The 22,741-nt window shown below is 44.5% G+C and overlaps 1 protein-coding gene across 2 annotated transcripts in view; it reads left to right on the forward strand.

The window, feature by feature from the left end:
- Window positions 1-22,741, forward strand: part of SLC31A1 (solute carrier family 31 member 1) — a 117,944-nt gene that overhangs the window by 24,621 nt on the left and 70,582 nt on the right. Inside the window, exon 2 of one of the 2 annotated variants that reach the window (XM_029612645.1) lies at window positions 20,367-20,467. The exons of the other annotated variant lie outside the window; for it this stretch is intronic. The gene's annotated coding sequence lies outside the window, so the exon portion shown is untranslated. The remainder of the gene's footprint in view (window positions 1-20,366; window positions 20,468-22,741) is intronic. 2 annotated transcript variants of the gene reach the window in all.

A 22,741-nucleotide genomic window follows, 5' to 3' on the forward strand; every position in this document is an offset into this window, starting at 1 on the left:
AAAAGAAGTGGAAGACGTCTCGATCTTAGCCAGGAAACCTTTAACTAGAAAGTCCTATAATTTCAAATGGAAGAGGTTTTCAGCCTGGTGTCAGGCTGGCGCTCTGGATCCATTTCCTTTATAGCCACATGACTTGATCCACTACTTGTTTTTCTTTTTCTTCATCAAGACTTAGCATGTCCTCAGGGAAAGTATATCTCAATGCTATTGCAGTGTACTATCAACAGGCAGGAGCAGCACCAATCTCCATTCATCCGCTGATATCCAAATTTATGAAAGGATCATGGCATTCTATACCAGGAGTGGGCAAAATTTTAAGTAGGGCCACATTTCTGGTGCTTATCAGAGCCGAGGGCTGGGTCTCTCTTGGCACTCGAGGGGAGGGGGCATGAGCAGGCAGTTAAAGTGGTAAGTACTCCGCACAGCGAAGAGCAAAGTAGCAACCATACCAATAAGACAAGGGGCATTGTTTCACACACTTGTGCTCTCTTTCTATCATCCACACGCATATACATGCTCTTACCCACCTATATACACACAGTGCTCTCTCCCACTCACCCATACACACACACACAGTGCTCCTTCTCACTCACACATACACATGTAAATAAAGTAAAAAAAATAATTATTTACTTGTCCTGATGCTGTGGGAGGCTCATCACTGTGGAGTCCCTGGCTTGTGGTGGGCTCTGCAGCAGTGATGAGACCTATGGGTTGCCAGGTTGGCCTGGGGAGACCATGGGGATATGGCCACAAGTTTAAAAACATTTGAAATAGAGAAGGCCAGGGAATGGTAGCAGCATGATGCTGCTGTGAGCCATGATTGCCCTGATGATGGTAGGGCATCTGTGGGTACCTGGGAGCATGGTCTGAGTTTTTTAAGGGGTGCAGTGTTGGCTCAGGGGTCAGGAAATATGGCCATGACTTTTATGATTTTTTTTTTAACTCAATATTTTGGCCTCAGGAGAGATGGCAGCGTGAGCTGCTATGCGCAGCTGATAACTGTGGATATGGTGCTGCAGGAGCCTGGGGATCTCTCAGCAGCAGCTGTTATGCAGGCTGGAAGGATTAGAGTTGTGCCAGAGGGCCATGAGGAAGGAGAGAGGCAGTGAGTGAGGTGAGCTGGAGCAAGTAACTGATGAGTCAACCACTACCGTTCTAGAACTCCCATGAAATTAGCTGCACCATGGCATAAAAAAAAAGAATAAGAATCACCACAACGGAGGAGCTGGAAATGGCAGCTGCATCATTGGGAGCACTGCCACGCATCATATGGCTGATCGAGTGTTGGGGGTTGGGGGGGTCCTTCTCTTCCTGCCCCACTGGCTGTACAGTCAAATCTGGCAGGAACACAGCACTTCTCCTCTTCCTACTGCTCTCCTAATGCTGCTATTCTCGAGGAGGATATCACTGCTGGTGCCAACACCCAGATCAGCGTCGTCAACAAAGGCCTGCAAAGTCAGGCTATTGTTGATTACCTTGTTGCAAGGTTACAGTGGGCCGCTTACATTGAGGAAAATTGCATTGAAAGGAAGGCAGGAAAAAGTATGTCATTGAGCTGGATTTGGCTCCCGGGCCATAGTTTGCCCACCCCTGTTCTAAACCACCTGTCACTAAACTTCCATTGCCTTAGAATCTTAATATTGCCTTTGCTTAGCTTATAAAGTCTCCATTTGAACCTTATAGTTCTTCAATTGGAACATACTGATTTTGGTAGCCATTGCATCTTCTCCATGAATCAGTACAAAACAAGCACTGGTCTCTTCTTCACCATATCTCCAGTTCTTCTATAACAGGGTGGTCCTATGTTCTCACCCTAAGTTTCTTCCAAAAATGATGTCCGCTATATAGATATATATATATATATATATATATATATCTCAAGCCATTATTCTCTCTCTTTTTTTTTCTGAGGCCTTGTGCGCATAAAAGCAAGAATGCTGTTCATTCATTGGATTGTAAGAGAACCTTGCCTACCATTTAAGAAAGCCTCATTGTTGGGGTTGTCAGTAATTTGTATCTCTTGATCCCAATAGACTGAGAGTAGCTGTTGCTAAGAGAACTCTGTTAAATTGGCTAACAGAGAGTTATGCACTGACAAATTACAAACTCTGTCAAGGCTCATCACGGGAGAGCCATGGCAATTTCAGTTGCTCACCTAAGGGCTGCTTTGATTGAAGACATCTGCAAAGTTGCAACTAGATCATCTGTGCATATCTTCACATACCACTGTGGTCTGGACAGCAGGTCAAGAGATGACACTAGTTTTGGACAAGCAATTTTGCATAACCTATTTACCCAGAAGTCCACTTTCCACTGGTGGAGTCAGGCTTCTTAATTCAGTAAGTGCTCCCCTGTGCAACCCTCATCTTGACTCCCCACAAGTCATGGCTAGTACAGCTCTGCTTGCTGATGGAGAAAGCCAGTTGGTTTACCTGTTCTCCATAAACAACAGGATTAATTAGCTATGCTTATTATCTATCTGCCTTCCTTGAGAGTTGACAAATTTGCTTTACTTTTTAAACTCCAAAATGGACTGAAGGACTGATGAGACAGCATGTGCATGGAATCACTTTGCATAGTCAGCAAGACATTTTACTGAATTTTGAGAGATGGGTCCATTTGACACCATCGGATGATGTTACCCACACGTCATGGCTAATTCATCTTGCTGTCTGTCTACAGAGAACCCTGCTTATAGATAAGCAAACTTACAGAACATATGCTTGCATTTCCAACTCAATATTTCTTAAGCCAGTCTTGGAGTACTCAGCTTTTTCTGGTTATCAGGATATCTACAATGAATATGCACAAGAGAGATGTGCATGCACTGCCTCTACTGCATGCATATCTAACTTATGCATATTTATTGTGGATGTCATGAATACCAGACTGGCTAGGGGTTAGTCCAGAACTGATTTGAGTAACGCTATCCTAAGCAGGGCTGGATTTAAGCATAAGCAACATAGGCGTGGGCCTTGGCCACCAAATTCTGAAGGCACCCACAAGGTGGAGCTCTCCCTTCTGCTCTTTGATTTACAGAAAGCAAAACTACCCTATCTCTAGCCTTCTTCCTTTGGGTACCAATTATTAAATCCGGCCCTGATCCTAAGTCATCCACACTCTTGTAAAGAACTCCATTGGTCCCACTAATTTCTTGAATTCACTTTAAGATCATCATTACTGCTTTCCACTCCTCTGGTCCCCTGGTTTCAGGTTCCATATCACCCACCACTTTCCCTCGGTTCTTTATTTACTACTGACTTTGTACATCTTCACTTTGCTCCCATTCTTTCTCTTACTGGTCTCAAAATCCCGTCCACTTTTCCTTCATGCAGTCTTCAGACAGTTTATTAATTTCTGTCTTTTCTAGAAGACATCTCGCCATCCTCTGTCCCATATGTGTTTTGGTCTAATGTTAAAACATTTGAGAGTGGTAGCAGGAGATGGTTCTCTACCTAGGCAAAGTATAGGTCTTTCTGCCTTTCTGCTCATATTAAAATAGTGTTGGAAAGCAGAGTTGCTTACCTGTAACAAGTGTTCTCCTAGGACAATAGGATGTTAGTCCTTACAGATGGGTGACATCATCAGATGGATCCTGGCATGGAAAACTTTTGTCAAAGTTTCTAGAACTTTGACTGGCACACTGAGTATGCCCAGCATGCCACTATCCACATGTCCATGTGGGATCCCTCTTCAGTCTCGTAACATAGAATTCACAAGCGAAAAAATAAAATAAAATGCAGGAGAACCCAACTCCACAGGTTGGCGGGTGGGCGTCCTGAGGACTAACATCCTGCTGTCCTAGGAAAACAGCTGTTATAGGTAAGCAACTCTGCTTTCCCCTAGGACAAGCAGGATGGTAGTCCTCACAGATGGGTGAATACCAAGCTACATGCTGCTCCTGGTAAGGCTTATGACCAACAGGCTCCGAACCAGGTGCCAACAGGCATGAAATTAACTGTGGTGCTGTTGGTAACACAGGGAGATAACATGAACCCAAACAATGGGCCCTAGGCAGGGAGAGTTGGGTTTTTAAGCCTGGAAGAGGTTATGAGGGACAGATTGGCCAAAGTTACTTTCATGTCGACCATCCTTGTCCAAGCAGTAGTGAACAGCAACCATGTGTAAGGAACTCCACGTTGTGGCTCTACAGATTTTATCAATGGGAACTGCTCGTTAGTGGGCTACCGATGCCACCATGGCTTTCACTGAGTGAGCCTTAACACGGCCTCCAAGCTGAAGTTCCACCTGCGTGTAGCAGAAGGAGATGCAATCCACCAGCCAGTTGGACAGAGTTTGTTTGCCCACCGCAATGCCCATTCTGTTCTTGTCAAAGGATATGAAGAGTTGCTAGGACTGCCTGTGGCCTGCAGCACATTCAAGATAGAAGGCCAAAACCCTCTTACAGTCCAAACTGTGTAGAGCCCGTTCACCTTGGTGAGAATGAGATCTTAGGGAAAAGATGGGCAGAATAATAGAATGATTAAGATGAAAATTAGTCACCACCTTAGGCTGAAACTTGGGGTGAGTACGTAGGACCACCTTATCATGAAAACTTCATGAAGGATGGATACGTCACCAACGCCAGAAGCTCACTAACTCTGCGAGTCGAAGTGACCGCCACAAGGAAGAGAACCTTCCAGGTGTTAGGTATCTCAAATCGCAAGAGCGCATAGGCTCAAACAGGTCACGCATGAGCTGTGCTAGCACCACATTGAGGTCCCAGGACACAACAGGAGGACGCATGGGGGGGGGGGGGGGGGCTTCATCTGAAGCAACTCCTGCATAAATTGCCCTATTAAGGGCTGCTCAGAGATGGACGTACCACCAATAGCTTGATGGTAAGTGTTGATGGCACTTAGGTGGGCCCTGACACGGTTGATCTTCAGGCCAGCCTCCGAGAGGTGCCACAGTTAGTCTGGCAACTGCAGCATGGGGCAGACAAATGGATCCAAGCCTTGACCTCCACACCAGAGGGAGAACCTTTTCCACTTGAGTCAGTAAAACGTCCTGGTGGAAGGCTTTCTTGAAGCTACCAGTACCTGAGACACATCATCAAAAAAGTCAAGGGACTGCAGGACTAGCCTCTCAACATCCAGGCAGTCAAAGAATGACCTGAGATTTGGGTGGCACAGCGTGATCAGATCAGGGGAGGTCCCCAGACAGATGGGCTCTCTGACCGATAGGTCCTGCAGGATTGGAAACCATACTTGCCTTGGCCAGGATCATGGTCCCCTTGTCCTGCTGGAGCTTCATGAGAGTCTTCATTACCAGAGGAAGCAGAGGATACACATACAGAAGACTGTTGCCCCAGTAGCAGGCAAAGGCATCCAAGACTGGCTTTCTGCCGCTCCTGTACAAGGAACAGAAGTGGCTGACTTTGCTGTTGCAAGGGGAGGCAAAGAGATCCACATCTGGGGTTCCCCACAGACGGAAGATCCGGTCTGCTACTGAGGGTCCAGCGACCACTCCTGTGGTCGGAACGCCCGTCTCAGGCAGTCTGCCACCACATTTTCCGTCCCAGCCAGGTAAATCACTTGTAAGAGCATGCCTTCGGATAGGGCCCAGGACCATATCTGCACCGCCTCCTGACAAAAGGGGAAGGAGCCCATGCCTCCCTGTTTGTTGATGTACCACATCGCAACTTGATTGCCCATTTGGATCAGGACAGCTTTGTGGGACAAACGATCCCAAAATGCCCAGAGAGTGTAGCGGATCACTCAGAGCTCCAGGAAGTTGATCTGGCAGCAAGCTTCCTGTGCCATCCATCAACCCTGTGTACAGAGGCTGTCCTCGTGCGCCCACCAACCCAGGGTAGATGCATTGGTGGGGAGCACAATCTGGTGTAGGGGAGTTTGAAACAGAAGTCCCCGATCCAGATTAGAGAGATTGTCCCACCAAGACAGGGAGGCCTGAAGAGACTGTTTGATGCAGACATGTGCGCTGAGGTCCTGGGTTGCCTGCAGCCAATGAGAGCGCAGGGTCCATTGAGCACTGTGCATATGCAATCGAGAGAATGGGGTAACATGAACAGACACAGCCATGTGACCCAGTAGACAGAGCATCAGGCAAGCAGAAACCTGACAACTGCGGCAGACCAAACCTGCCAGTGACGCCAGGGCAAGCACTCTCATGGGGCAGAAACGCCTTGACCTGAACTGTGACCAGTCTGGCTCTAATATAGCCCAGATGTGGAGATGGGCTGAGATGGGACTTGGGGTAGTTGATGACAAACCTCAGAGGCTGCAGTGCACGGGTAGTTAGTGTCAGGGAGCTGAGCATCCCCTGCTGGATGTTGCTTCTTAACCAATCATACAGATAGGGGAACACGTGCACTCCCTGCCGGTGCAGGTGTGCCCCCACAACCGCCAGGCACTTAGTGAAGACCCATGGAGCTGAGGTGAGATTGAAGGGCAGCACACGGTATTGTAAATGCTCCTTGTCCACTAGAAAGCGATCTCTGTCATAAGCACTTCCTAATGAGAGCACAGATCCCAGGATGGACACGGGAGAGTCCGCGGGGACATCCCTGAGCACAGAACAGCAAGCGACGGCACTATTTTCTTCCTCCACCTCCTCTGGCAGATCACCTGACTTCTTCACTGCGGCAGTCTCGTAAGAGAACTGCTTCAAATACACTGATTTCTTGCGCGTCGTCATCGGTGCACCCTTTAGATAATAATATACAAAACCAAGTGCAGGAGAGGTACAATTACCCCGCTAGATGAGGGATTATAAAAATCGGGTCGGGAGCTCAGTCTTTAAGCCGCCATCCAGGTGTGTGATGTCACTTCCTCCCTGTTGGTTTATTTTCTACAAAAGTACTGCAGCAAAATTAGCATTCTTCTTCATCCCTATCCCGATACAGGAAAAAACAAGTTAAATTGGCACATTTGAAACTTATGAGCAGGAATGGCAATTGTTTACACATGTACTTCCTCACCCCCCGTATTCTGTTTCCCACTTTACACACAGAGAGACCTATAGCAGCTTTCAGCACCCTTCCTTAAATTACTGGGATTGTTTTTGCCCTCTTTAGCAAAACTTACTTCATCATTGATTTTAGCTTGCTTGCTTACTCTTACACTTCTTGCTGCATGTTTTATAAGGTTTCCTCTGGACTTTAATCTTCGATTTATTTTAAAGACCCTCCATTTTCAAGTATCTTTTCATTGATGTCTCCTTTGAGCCCCATGGGATTTACCATTTTGCTTTTAATATTTGTTTTCCATGGGCATACATACTTTTTGCCAGTGAGTGCAGTGCTAGTTGCACACATTACATAAACAAAATTGACTTGATATCTGCAGCTATAAAAGTACTTTTGTTTATCACAATTTGCTTGTGACATTCTCTCCAGATTCTGTGCCTAAACCCATAAACTAGGGTCAGCAGAGCACAGATTTGTCCATTAGGGTATCAGTCAATGATTAGCCTGGGAGGACAGATGGCTGATGGGATTGTGCTTATCAAGGTTCTCAATAGTTGCTCTAAGAAGAGACTTTGATCAGTGAAAAAAGTTTGGTGTTAGGAAGATTAAAAAAAATGCAGAGAGAAAGTAGCTGTAAAACAGATTGGATCCCTGCTTACTATTATGGGTTAAGCCGCAGTTTAACATAAAGTGCCTTGACCGTTTGCTAACTAAACACTTACTGAAAAATGGTTGAGTAACTACAAGTGTGAAACTTACGAGAAGTAGCACCAAAACAATAGAATCTGGGGCCTCCTGATTTCCCATAATGGCCTGGCAAAGGCTACAGATTTAGTAAGCTGTTGTCATAATGGAAAATTGGCACCTACCCATCTGACTCTTCTAATGTTGGCTAATGCTGCCTCCCCATCCAGTCTTCTATCATTTCTCCTCCCTCAGATCTTTTAGTGAAGCAACTTTCTGCTTCACCTCCAATCTCTCATGCACTGAATCTGCTACAATCCCTAACCTTTCACTAAAACCTATTTCCTGTGAAGCTCTTGACTGACAGCTGCTTCTTGCCATACTGGCCGCATGGAAATGTATTTATTTTTATTTAATTTAAACTCTTTTTTGAGTGTAATAATCATTTGAAAAGATAGCGGTGGGGGGAGCACACGTGCTACATCAGAGGACAGTAGGGGTGGATGACTGGAGGAGAAAGAGGTGTAGAGATAGACAGGAAAGAGGGAAGGGAGGGAGTCTTGGAAAAGTGAAGAGGTGCTGAAAGAGAAGGATTGAAACAGGTGAGGAGAAGGAAAGGAGATTATTGTGGGGAGGGAGGATGCTCGAGGGAGGGAAGAGAGCAGAAGAGGGATGGGAGACTGGAGGGTGAAGTTAGGTAGACTCCAGGAGGGAGGTGGGAAGGAAGAAAAAGAGAAAGATATAACGAAAACAAGAGGAATAAAGACTTAAATAGAGAAAGAAAAGAAATAAGAATAAAAGGATACAGATTTTTTTTTCAAAAGGAATATATTTAAAAATTAACATTTTTCAATAAATGTCTATTAAATAATCTGGAACAACATGCAAAGTTATACAAAAGTGCTGAAAAATGACCATGTAATCTAGACACAAAAAGGTATTTAAATTAGCACAAGTTTGAAACTTATGAGTAATAGTGCTGATTGTCAAGGCTTCAACCCAGCCTACTGTCCATTTGTGCATATTTCACATATTGTGGGAAAAATCCCCAAAATGAGAAGCTCACAGGTCTACTCTTGAGTAACAGGGAAGAGGTTTTACAGAGTGTAGACAAGCCAAGGAGAAAGAAATGGAAGGCCAAGAGCACAAATGCTCATAATCTAAGCAACAAAATTCCTGATCTGCAAGTTCTCGTGGAGAAGGAGAAGACCTTGACATTATTGCTTTCATGGAGTTGTAGTGCAATTGAGTCTCATGAATGGGCCAATCTGTTGAGGAAGATCTGTAGAAAAGTGGGAGGAGTAGCTTTTTATGTTAGAATTTTTTGTTTTTATCTGTATTTATCTATACCTATCTATCCATATATATATATATATATATCTAAAGTAGAAACACTATCTAAATTGTATATCCATAGTATAATAGAGAACACTTTGACATTACGGTAATTTATTAAATCTTATACAAATATATTGCACATGCCATTAGACCAGCACCTTTTAAAAACCATTCACACCACACACTTCCCATTCATACTGCATCCAGCATTAAAAATCAACATGTCCACACCTCATAGTTGCAACGATATAGTTCCAATTCATCACACTTAACTCTTTCTGATAGTGTCCTTAAGGCACTGCGAACATTTTCTTGTGTACACTTAATATTTCTAGGTATTCTAGGGTCCATCGCAGCATAGGCTTAAGTTTCAACTCATTAAGGCTTCATCAGGGGACTATTATAAAGAGTTATATGTGCTTGCTATTTGTTGGGAATGCTTGTATCCTTTATGAAAAAATAAGTTTTAGCTTATTTTGCTTGTACAAAAATACTCCTGCCAGTGTTCTTGCTCAATGCACCTATCTTCTGAGCTGTTATACGTCCATTATTGAAGTTATCAATTCAGAGCATAGCATTTTCCACAGGAAGTATCCACTGACAATTGTGCTTGTTTGAGCTGGTCACACGTTAAACCGCATGTTGCCTCTTACAAATAAGGGATACTCATTTTACAAACGCACCCCTCTCTAACATGGCACAGCTCGCCGGAACAACCAGTGACAAAAAGTCAGCAGTGATGATACTGTCAAACAAGTAGTGTGAATTCGATAACTAACCAAAAAGACACTACTGTCACGAAAAATTATTGAAACAATAGTTTCCCCTCTATAAAAACCTCCTGCTTATTTTGTGATATTTTTAATAAATCATATTAGAAAATTGAGAAAAAAGATTCATGGAAAAAATTCATAGAAAAAATGAAATAATGACATTTGGGGAAAAGAACCAATTCATAACTTACTACAAAAGTAGCAAGCTAACCTGTCTGTCACATCCTGTGCCAACAGGCCTCAAGCCGCTGTAATCAATACTGGCAAAAAAAAAAAAAATCAAATTGAATTAAATGTATCTCCAAACAGCAATGCATAGAAAATATTTTTTTAAATGTTATAGTAAGTACTAAACAGTATGGAACGTCTTCATTCTTTCTTTTCTTATTTCAAATCACTATGTTAACCGAAAGCACCACAAGTATATATGGTATTACAGCTCAATGTTGTTGAACCATTAAATGGGTACATTTACTTCCATACTGTTTAGTACTTACTATAAAAGCACCGACTTTGATACAAGTGGAAGAACAAGGCACTGGCAAGGTGGGAGTAGGTAGCTGAAGTAAGTGGAAGAGCAGTGGGCTAAACTTAAAGGAACTATAGCAAGGGTGACAAATCTTTATATCAAGAAAGTGAATACAAATAAAGGGAAAAGAAAGCTGATATAGTTTTCCAAAGAGATGGCTGGGAAAGTAAGGGCAAAAGGATCAGCATTCAAAAAGTACAAAGGATCACAAAGAGAGCTCAGGATATCTGGTAAAGAAGCAGGAACAGAAGAAAAGATAGAAAAGGGGTTAGAGCAAGGCTTTTTAGGTAAGTCAATGAAAGAAGAAAGGCAAGAGGTAGGAATATAAAACTGAGAGGAGATGAAGAGTAATGGTGTGGAGAGAGATGGGGGGGGGGGGGGGAAGAAATGCTAAATACTTCTGTTTTGGTTTTCATTTAAGAAGGACCACTGATAATTTGCCAAGGGTACATAAGGGAGCAGGTTAGACACAGCACCATTTATGAAAGAGAGTGTTTATGGGCAACTAGCAAAAACAAAAGTGGACAAAGTCATGGGGCTGGATGGAATACTAAGGGAGCTCAGCGAGGTTCTGGCAAGTCCGCTGAAGGGCCTGCTGAACAGATCTTAGAGACAAGTGTGGTTCTGTGGGACTGGAGAAGGGCAGGTGTGTTCCCTATTCATAAAAGTGGTAACAGAGAGGAGGTGGAGGCTGGTTAGCCTTACCACCATGATGGAAAAATTGATGGAGACTTGGCAAAATGAAAGGATATAGGACTATCTGAAATGCAGTTTATTGCAGGATCCAAGGCAGTATAGTTTTACCTGAGGCAGGCTGTGTCAAACTTAATTGATTTCTTCAGTTGGATGACTGGCGAATCAAATCACACCCATGCGCTGGATACAGTTTATTTTGATTTCGGCAAAGCTTTTGATAATGACCTGCATAGGAAGCTCATTAGCGCAGCTTGAACGGGTGTCTCAGGGTGGTGTATTGTTTTAGAAACTGGTTGAGCGTTAGATGACGGAGGATAGTGGTAAATGTAAATCACTCTAGGGAGAGAGGTGTTTAGTGGAGGGCCTCAGGGATTGATCCTGGGGCTGGGTCTGTTCAATATCTGTGTAGCTGATATTGCAAAGGAATTAGAGAGAAACATTTGCCTTTTTGTGGATAATGCAAAGATAATGCAGCAGAGTGGACACCCCCAAGGGAGACAGAATGAGAAATGATCTAAGAAAGCTGAGAAGTGGTCAAATTCATGGCAGTTATGATTCAATGCCAAATATTGCAGTCATGTACTTTAGGTGTAGAACTCAACAGGAGCAGTATGTAATAGTAACTAATGAAGAGCTGATGTGCATTGAATAGGAGGGAGACCTTGGAGGGATTGATGTCTGATGATCTCAAGGTAACAAAATAGTTTGATAAGGGAGTGGCCAGAGCTGGAGGGATACTGAGGTGCATAGGGTGTTGCAGTCTGGGAAGCTGCGGTTCGAGAGTGGACCCTTGAGCCGAACCACCCTGGGTAGAGTAGCTCGGGAGGCAGAGCCACAGGCACAGATCTTCACCCGGGAACCAGGAACCCCCCAGGAGGAGCCCGTAGGGTCCTGGAGCCTTGGGACTTAGGAGACACACGTAGGACCTTCACCCGGGAACTGGGAACCCCCCAGGAGGAGCCCGTAGGGTCCCAGAACCTTGGGACTTGGGAGTGCTGATAAGCTCTTCACCCGGGAACCGGGACCCCCCAGGAGGAGCCCGTAGGGTCCCAGTCCCTTGGGACTTATGCACAGTGTCAGTCTCTCTAGGAAGGCCCGGGCAAGGAGTAGCACAGAGTCCAGCAGCAAGAGCCAATAGGCCAGGGAGCACAGAGCAAGCGGGAGCAGGGTCAGAGTCAGTAATGTCCTGAATGGAACTTGCAGGGTGCAGTAGGAGAGCCAGCAGCGAGTAGGCCAGAGCCTGGTAGGAAGTAGAAGGTATCAGGACCCAAGACAGTCTGGCAGTAGTTCCAGCCCAGGCCTGCGTAGGGCGCTGTCCGGAGGACAGGGGCGCAGCAGCTGCGGCTGAAGAGCCGTGGACTGAGGCAGACGGCAGGCGGCGGCAGAGTCAGGAACGAGCAGAGGTCGGTGGCTGGCGGCAGGCAAAAGCAGAGTCAGGAACGAGCAGAGGTCGGTGGCTGGTGGCAGGCAGAAGCAGAGTCAGGAACAAGCAGAGGTCGGTGGCTGGTGGCAGGCAGAAGCAGAGTCAGGAACGAGCAGAGGTCGGTGGCTGGCGGCAGGCAGAAGCAGAGTCAGGAACAAGCAGAGGTCGGTAGCTGAAGCAGAACAACGGAAGTGCAACTAAGAACTACACACTGTAGCGACCCTCGTTGCAAGGCAATGAGAGGACTGAGGAACGCCGGTTATATCGGGCTTGGGGCGTGGCATGGCCAGCACAGGCGGGGTCAGGCTTCCGGTGAGCGTACGTCCATAACGCACATCCCCGCATGCGCGCGGGGCGGCAGCGAGACGGCCCAGCAATGGCGGACGCCCTGAATCCTCAGCAGAGCTGCAGAGGCGGCGTTCCCGGCCTCGGAGGTGAGCCCTGATTACAGCTAGTAAGGGGAAAGCGGTGGAGACCGCAACATAGGGAGAGACATAACCAATAGAAAGGCCTTACCTTGAGTACTGTGTTTAGATCTGGAGATCTCAGTAAGAAAGGATATAGAGAGGCTAGAGATAATCCAGAGAAAGGCAATCACAATGGTGCAGGGTCTCTACCAAAACCCCTCCGACAGACTGAAGGACTTCAATATATGTACCCTAGAAGAGAGGCAAAAGGGGGAGAAAGGATACAGACCTATAAATACCTGAAAGAAACTAATGCACAAGAAGCAAAGCTTTTACAGTGGAAAGGAAGTTGTAGAAGCGCAGGGGTCATGATATGAAGCGCTGAGGTGGTAGACTCAGGAAATATTTTTTTCACAGAGAGTAATGCCTTTCTGGAGGAGATGAGGAGTCAGAAACAGTATGGAATTCAAAAAAAGCATACGATAAACATGGGTGATCCTTACTGGCAAGAGAATGACAATGAAGCACTAAGGTAATTCGTATGGAGCAGAAGTTACAATCCTAAAAGATGGAGGGATGGGAGAGTGGGTTCCATATGTTACTGGGCAAACTGGATGGGCCATTTTGGTTTTTATCTGCCTTCATTTATTATGTTGCTGTGTTCTAAAATTATAAAAAGGAAATAATTTTTTGAATAAGCCTTATCCAATTACTCCAGTGATCTATTTTGTGCCAAAAATAAATGTCATTAATTACTTTGCCTGGGCACCCAACAGTAGCTGGTATTGGATCTCTTTTGGAACCATTGTCCATTTATATGGACAAATTCCTTCAACCTTTGATTCAGTTTTTTATTATTGCTACTGATTTTCAGACTGGTGGGCATTTAGCCACATTGGACAATAGTTCTCTCTCTCTATATGAACATTCCTCAGGAAGAAGCTGTTTGAACAGCCGTTTCTGCTATGTCTGTGTATGATTTTTCAGCGAAAAATATGTCTTTTGGGGGTAATTAACTGAATTAACATTAAAAAGGAATTGTATTTTCTCTTCCAAGACCAGCAGGTGAAAGGCACAGCTATGGATGCCATTATTTACAAGTTTTTGTATACCGTCATTTGGTGGGCTCCATCATAAAGGTTTACAACATTTGCATAAACTTCTAATACATTTTCAATTCCTAAAATCATACGTAAAGGGCACTGTTGGTTGCTGGTCTTTACATAGCACAGTTCGAACAAAGTTATGTATATACCACACCTTTTTGGAGTTTCATAAGAAAAGGAAGTGCTACATAGATGATATTTTTATTATCTGGAAAGACTTGGAGTATATGTTTCAAGAGTTTGTGTGGTTTAATCACTGTAATCCCCATTTACAATTTACAGCACATACTAGTTTGATGAACATATCTTTTTTTGGATATTTTGGTTTACAAACATCTATTTCAAAAGGATACTGACAGGAACAACTTTTTGTGATACCCAAGTCACTACCTTAGAAATATAACATCCCAGTGGGATTTTTAATCTCAGATGTCTGTAGTCTTCTATGATACAATTTAAGAGTTGTGCTCGAGAAATATTTGTCAGATTTCTTGAACATGGCTATCCATATTGAGTTATCAAATGGGCCTTTAAAAGGGCTATGTATATACTAATTGTGACTTAATTCTGACATCCAGCATAAGTATGGATTCTCTATCAGTAGTATGTGTTTTGCCTTATTCTAATAAATCATATTTATCGGATAATTTTAAGACACTGGCATTGCCTTTCGCATTATGGATTTTTCCCATATATCCCTTGGTTTGCTTTCTCATGAGGAAGACATTTACATGATTGTTTGGTACACTCTACTTCTACTACTTCTTTGACTGTTCAGCCATCTGTAACGGTTCATTTTGAGTGTGGCAGCTGCTCAGTTTGTAGATTTGCTTGGGTAATCCAGAATGTTCAATATTCTGAATCAACAAAACTATATCTGCTTAAAATTTATACAGATTGCAATACTGTGCAAACGGTTTATGTAATCAAATGTCCCTGCAATCTTTTCTACATCAGCAATTCCAAGAGAAGAATTAAAATGGGAATTATTGGGCATTTGCATTGTATCCGGAGCTCTCATTTGGAAGCTTCTCTTGTAGAACGTTGGCGGAAACCATGGCATAATGTGGAAGATCTTTGTTTTTTTTTGGATTTGCAATCTCTCTGCGGTGTCCTCCAAGCGGAGGGCATCATTTGAAGAGAACATTGATGGAAGATGTCTGTATTCCAGGTCTCCGCTCTCTGAGCTTGGCCCAGACTGAGGCCTTGGCGTCAGGCCCTGGCCCCAGAGCCTGAGCCTAGGCTGGAATTTCCCAGCCAGTGAGTTGTGGCTGATGGCAGATGTGCTGCAGCTGCAGTCTTCATTTTTTTGGTTTCCAGCCTGGCCTGCAGGATATCCTCCTGCCAGCAGAGAGGAGTCTGAGAGCAGCACACCTGCTGCTCCTGCTTTCCCCCTTCTGTTGGCTTAGAACATAAGAACATGCCATACTGGGTCAGACCAAGGGACCAACAAACCCAGTATCCTGTTTCCAACAGTGGCCAATCCAAGTCGCAACTATCTGGCAAGTATCCAAGCATTAGATCGATCACAAGTTACTATTGCTTATTAATTACTGTAATTGCAGTTTATGGATTTTTCCTCTAGGAACTTATCCAAACCTTTTTTAAACCCAGTTACACTTAAGTGCTATAACCACATCCTCTGGCAATGAATTCCAGAGCTTAACTATGCGCTGAGTGAAAAATAATTTTCTTCAATTTGTTTTAAATGAACTACTTGCTAACTTCATGGAGTGCCCCCTGGTCCTTCTATTATCTGAGAGAGTAAATAACCGATTCAGTTAACTTGCTCTGCTAGAGAAACTGCATGGGCCCTGTAGTTTTGCCAGGCCTGCAGTTAGAATGCAGAGGGAAGCTGGCAAAGGGGGAAGATGCCACAACAGATAAGTACTGACTAGACTTCTACTGGTTCCAGGATAAGATGGGAAAAGGGACAGCTGAATTTTCCATAGGGTATGGGAGGAGAGGGAAAGGAAGGTGATGATGCCAGGGAGATGGGGGGGACAGGGGAGGAAAGCTGAGGATGCAAGAGGGGTGGGAGAAAAGGAAGATGTGATGGTGAGGTGGAGGGAGAGGAAAAAGGATGATGATGCTAGGGGGAATGAGAAGGGAAGAAGGTGATGATGCTAGCAGGGTGGGATTAGAGGGAAAAGAAGAGAAAGTGATGATGAGCCACAATGAAGTGAACTCTGTGCCGGGTGTGCCGCAACTCAAAAAAGGTTGGGAACCACTGGCCTAGGCCCCAGTGTTTGGCCTGGGCCTGGGCTGTGGCCTCTGCATGGACAGCCTCTGTCATATGATGGGGCAAAGGCCCAGCCAGTGCCATTTTGGAAAATGGCAGCTACTGGGTCCCAGTAGGATTGCTCTGGGCCTCCATTAGGCCACCAGGGCAGATTTGGTAAGTCTGGGGGGAGTTGAGAGGCTGGGCAATGGAGGGAAGGCCTGCAACAGGGGAGGGCTATTTCATAACAAAAGAGATGGGTTGGGGGTTTGGGGAAGAGAATTGTGACTGGGTTTTAGTCCTACTATAATCTTTTCTGGGAGAGCTTCAGCCACCTCCAGGGGAAGCAGTGGAGTAGGACATAGGGTCTCTGGAGACCTCCAAATTAGGATGTTTGTTAGAGGAATTGGGGCACACTATTTGCAAATAGTGCACACAAAAAAGAAAATAAATGGAAAGGAGACTCTAGAACAAGGGTTCATTCAATGAGGTGGAAAGGGAGTAGACTCGGGAGTAATCTTAGGAAATATTTCAATACAGAGTAGGTAGTGAATGCATGGAATGGTGGTGGAGGCAAAAATGGTATCCAAATTAACTAAATCATGGGATAGATGCAGGGGATCTCTGAGGGAATGATGGGAATTGTAAGGGCTTATATACATTAGAGAGTTGCATAGACTGGATGGACCATATGGTCTTTTTCTGCTATCATATTTCTATCGTTTAGTTTTAAAAACAACATGAAATGAATGCATATCCCTAGTTTAAGTACTCCACAATGAATATGCATGAGAGATATGTGCATATTCATTGTGGATATCCTGAAAATCAGGCCTGTTCTTGGCCTTTGAAGACCAGGATTGCCCACCACTGCTATAGAGTAATATTTCCCAAACCTGTCCTGGAGGCATTGTTATGGTTGTCTAGATATATGTAATAAATATGTATAGAATTTATTTACATACTTTGGAGACCCAATGTACACAGACACATTCATTACGGATTCCTGAAAACTGGACCTGATGTGCCCCAGGACTGGGTTGGGAAACGCTGCTCTAGAGAGTCTAGACTCGAGATTCTCTAAGAACAAAGTTTGGTAGCTTTTTGTCGCCTTGTACCAGGCATTGTTTTCTGTGCATGTACTTTCTTGAAAAAATGATTCTGGATTAACAGTTTCAGTGGAGTTTAATTTCTCTGCACACCACGTCTCCTCTTAGTTTAACTATAAAAGTGATTATGTATCATTTATTTATGATTCTCCACACCCTCTATATCAGCAGGGTGTGGAGTATCTTCTCGATTTTTTTGTATCTTACTTCCGTGTGAGAAGCAGATAGCAACACAGGCTGAAATTCCTATTAACTATGAGCCCATTGCAAGCTGAGCCTGGTTCATGGCAAAAACTGGTGGCCCAGATGCAAAATATTCATTTCTCTGCTGTCCCTAGCATAGCACCATGCTAGTTCTCATCTAAGAGTGACTTTTCCATTCTTGGGGTCCTTATATCCTTTCCAAGTTTAACCTGTTATTGATTTCTGTGATTCTTCTTCAGGACATGCTCGATATTTAGGGTATGTCAGTATTTATCCCATTTACCCAGTTTGTGTTGTTTCTCATGATGTGACCCTTGCCCTCAGAGTTGCTGGGGAATGCTGGCTAACCAGACAAGTGACCCTTCAGTTTTCACTGATCTGACTTAAAATTTACTGACTCCAGGCCTGCGGGCCACTATTAACTTAGCTGACTGCTCCTACTGTACATGTTATATGTATGAACACATAGTATATGACTGTAGGTAGGCATGTGTTTATTTGCGTAGTCATTCAGTGCTGGTACACTGAATGCCAAAGCGTTATTCTGATACTAAAGTAATGCTTTTGTTGGCACTGTGTCTGGGAGTTTGCACCTTCGCATACCCCAATGTATATCTTAATCTCTCGTCCCCCTCTTATTTTTCCTCCTCCAAGTTATACATCCTTGTTATAATGTAACTTTACTCTCCTTCAAATTGTATTTACTGTTTGGTTGGTTATAGTTCCTAATTGTTTGATGTAAACCGAGCTGATTTGATTTGTATCAAGAAATTCGGTATAGAAAAGCCTTTAATAAATAAATAATAAATATACATATTCAGTAGTTTAATAGTCCCAGCTGTAAAAGTCTTCCACACATTTTGATCCCAGCTGTTACTCCTGGGGGAATTCTGCATTGTGAGGAATTTGTGTCGAATTCCCCCTCCTGCTCAGGATTCTGCATCTGTCCCACAGAATTAAGCGTAGGGACTAGGAAGCAGCAGCAGCAATGGAGGCCTGCATGGGCTAGAAGAGAGGAAGGAGTAGCGTCCATGTTGGCTGGAAGTGAGAAAGGAGCAGGCTGGCCTATATGAACCAGAGGCCCACACAGGCTGGAAATGACGAGACTGCAGCATCAGCCTTGGCCTGCACAAAGGAAGGAAGGCAGGCAGTGGCGGTCAGGTGGAGTCTGAACAAGCGACGTAGACCAGCTTGGGGGAATGTAGGAGAGAACTGGGGGGGCCTGCTAAATGGGAGGGGGCAAAAAGAGAGAAAGCGAGGGGATTTTGCTGGAGTGAGGGGAGAGAAGTGGGGAGCTTTGTTTGCTCCCTCTCTCCCAGGAGTTAAGAGAAGGAGAAAGTTGAGGGGATTGCTGAAGGGGAAGCAGAGAGAAAGCTAAGGGGTCTTGCTGGGAAGGGGTTCAAGCCTTGTAGAGAGTTTCCTGGGAGGAGGGGTGGGAACAGGGGCAGGGGTTAAGCTGTGGGGCAGAGAGAAAAAGTTGGTGGAGGGAAAGGGATGGGAGAGGGGTCAACCCTAGGGGGGTAGTGAGTAACCAGGGAGATTGATAATCAATTGTAAATAATTGCTCTTCTGTTAAATTCCTCTCGCCTTTTTCTCCTTCTCCCAGTTTTAAACATCCCTGTTTTATTGTAACTTCAGAGTTTCTCCTCACTTGTTACAGTTCTGTGTTATTTTCATTTTACACCCCTTGTTAAATGTAAACCAGCATGATGTGAACTTTTCTCACGAATGCCGGTATATAAAAACACTAACTAACTAAATAAATAAATTGACCCAAAAGGGAGAAATGATCAAGCATGGGGAAGAGGGTTCAAGCTTTAAGGGGGAGAGAGCTGAAAAGGATCATTAAGCCTGAAGGAGGGGGGAGAAATCTGGAGGGGTTAGGCCTTATGATGGAAAACGTCTGCACAAAAAATGTAAATATTCTTCATCTTTAAGTAATTTTTTTCTATATTGTATTATAAATTATTACTCAAAGATCGTGATTATATTGGTTTATCTGAAAGGTCTGTAAAGTTTTAAAATATTGTATTCAGAATTTCTAATTTTTTTTGTGCAAATGTTTTTTACTTTTTTTTTTGCACCAAATTCCCCCAGAAGTACAGATGTTCACTTGTCACTAGTGCAGTTTTACTGAGGAAGCCAATGTCTGTCTCTTTCCTTATACGTTTATTAAACTTATTAGACACATTGGTTTCCCCCTCAGCACCCAGATTCTTTTTGTTCCCCTTCCATTATGCTCCCTTAATACTTCCCCTGCACCAGCCTTTTACTATACAGTTCTTTATAGCTTTGAACACCGCATATAGTGTACTCGTAAGCTCAGTCTGACTCTGCACTGACCTGATAAAGGGAGTGGAGCCCTCCAAAGCCAGTCACAAATACATTGGTAATCCAATAAAAAGGTCTTGCCTACAACTGCTTGGTTTTTCTTTTTCTACATAAAATAGAAAAATAAAAACTGTACAAAAGCCATCACCTGGTTCTTGTCCTCTCATCTTTCTATTTCCTGCTTCCCTCCCTAGTCTCACCTTTCCTCACTATCTCCCTCTGCACTACCACTTTCCCCACTGGAGAGGTTGTGATTCCCTAGATCTCAAAGTGGTCCTTCCAGAGGATAGCACAGGAGCACTGGACGCATCATTTCCCCCTTCCCACCTCTTCTTCTTTTTTTTTTTTAATAGAAACGGTTTCTCCCCTGAAGGTCCAGGTAGCACCTTGGTCCACAGAAAATCTTCCCTATTTATTCCGCTACTGGGATAGAATTGGCCGGCGAGAGTACAGATTGTTTTCCCCGGCTCTGGTGATGAAGCAGTTAAAGCTGAAATGGGAGTGCATCAAGAAATTGAATAAACTGGAGGCAGTGCTGTGGTCACATGGGGAACAGGTTAAGTCTCCAGGTCAGCTGCACAGGTTTTCAGTCTGCTCTAATGTGATTGCAGGATTTGTTTTCTGGCCTGTGACTGCACATTGGTGGGGGCTGCAGGTGAAGTTCAGAGGCTTTGAGGTTGAGCGCTAAAACCACAACTTTAACTTGATTACGGTAAGTAGATCTCTTACAGCTGGGATTAAAACCACAAGTGTATGTATTAAGTGGGAAGTACAGCCTGTCCACATGAAGGTGTGTGAGAGAGAGGGAACTGCAATCTATTTTTAGAGCTTAAGAACAAACTGGCAGTGTGGAGTCGCTTCCCAGGTTTATTCTGTGGGTTCTCCGGATCTGTTGTTCACTGGCTAGACATATGAAGCTTCTGCGCAGCTAAACAGAAAGAATTGGGGTTGCCACATTTAATCCACTCCTATGTAGAAATGAGGCTCTCAAAGGTTCGTCCCAGATGTATTAAATTAGTCCAACAAAAAGGTCTCACCTACAGTTTGTTTGTTGGCCTCTTTTCCTACAGAAAAGGAAGCTGAGAGAGCTCCCAGTGGGAACCCTCTTGTATACCAGTGTTCTTGGGGTACTGTGTTGGTTTTAGCCCACTCCATCCCAAGGGGGTGATAGGTAGCGTGTATTGGTTCTATTTCAGCCCATCTTGGAGAGGAGCTAGCGTATGTCGGTTCTCACTCACTCCATCCCCGGAGGGGGGACAGTGTGTGTGGGTTCTAGCCAGCCCATCCCGGAGGGGGGGACAGGTAGCTTGTGTCATTGGTAGTCCAGTCCATCCCGGAGGGGGGACAGTGTGTGTGGGTTCTAGCCAGCCCATCCCGGAGGGGGGGACAGGTAGCTTGTGTCATTTGTAGTCCAGTCCATCCCGGAGGGGGGACAGTGTGTGTGGGTTCTAGCCAGCCCATCCCGGAGGGGGGGACAGGTAGCTTGTGTCATTGGTAGTCCAGTCCATCCCGGAGGGGGGACAGTGTGTGTGGGTTCTAGCCAGCCCATCCCGGAGGGGGGGACAGGTAGCTTGTGTCATTTGTAGTCCAGTCCATCCCGGAGGGGGGGAACAGTGTGTGTGGGTTCTAGCCAGCCCATCCCGGAGGGAGGGCAGGTAGCTTGTGTCATTGGTAGTCCAGTCCATCCCGGAGGTGGGGGACAGTTAGTGTGTGTCCGTTCTAGCCCGCTTCATCCTGGGGGGGGGGGGGAGAGTTAGTGTGTGTTGGTTCTATTCTGGCCATTTCATTGGGAAGTTGAGGCATGGTTGTGTTTTGCTCAAAGAATGACCCTGACCTGGTACTATACAGGTTACTGTACTAGGGTAACTAGTTTGTTGATTTTTTTGTTTACTCATTTTAAAACTGAATAGTTGGATAGCAGGAATGTTTTTAAAAGGCTAACAGAAGATGCAGGCTTAAGGCTAGGAAGGTCCCTTTCTGAGGCAATGACATAGCTTAAGGATGGGAGCTTAGTAGTATATTTAACAAAGTGATATTTGTGGCATGTTTTATAAAATAAAGCAGTATTTGTTTTTGCTGTGTCCATTACGACACTAGCATCATAGGTGGGGAGTAGCAGCAGACAAACAGAAAACATAAATGCCGGTGGGGGAGCCCCTGCCTGTCAGGGTTCTTCAGGTCCCATCAGCCGAAGAAGAGGCTGAATCAATAGCGGCTGGAGCAACAGGGCTAGTGATCCATCACCTGCTTCTGATGCTTCAAAATCTTTACATAGTGCAAAGTACATGTCTTTATTGTTCAAATTGTCTCCTATATGCTATCCATGAAATAATGGTGCTCTCAAATTAATTGACACCAGTTTGAATGGTTGGAAGAATGCAGGTACCAGTGTGGGCTGTTAAAGACCAGGCACGATCCATAGTTATGCATAACAGACAGCTGGATAGGTTCCAGTGGGCAGAATGCTTACTACCATCTTATTTGCAGGCATTGATTGGTTCTCCTGCCACATAGCTGTGAATGTGAGGTGGGGGGTGAACTTTTATTTTATCCTATAGCCTTTTTTTTTTTTTTTTTTTAACACTAGAGTGACTAATCTCCCAACAAAATACTAAGAGCAGTGCTCTGGAGCAACTCATTACTTTTTCGATGAAGGACAGGAATGGGTCACCGAGGGCCAAATTTTAAGTACAGGAGAATAGTAGGGCATAGAAAATGCACAAAGCTTGCAAAAAGGTCAGGGCTTGCACAATTTTGAAATATGTTTTGCATAAGGCTTTACATTTCCTGCAAACTTCCTGTAGGGATAAAATTCCAAAGAGAAAAGCATGGGAACAAAAGCTTGTGCAAAAGTGCTGCATGCTGGACCAGCCCTGCAGACTCTGCCTCCAGCTGCTGTCTTAGGTACGCTGCAGAGAACTGCATTGAAATCTGGATAGGGAGAAACCAGGACTTTGCCACCTTAGGGGCCCTTCCGGCCACAGAG

The sequence above is a fragment of the Rhinatrema bivittatum genome, chromosome 8 (genome assembly GCF_901001135.1).
Source record: "Rhinatrema bivittatum chromosome 8, aRhiBiv1.1, whole genome shotgun sequence".
Lineage (NCBI taxonomy): Eukaryota > Metazoa > Chordata > Amphibia > Gymnophiona > Rhinatrematidae > Rhinatrema > Rhinatrema bivittatum.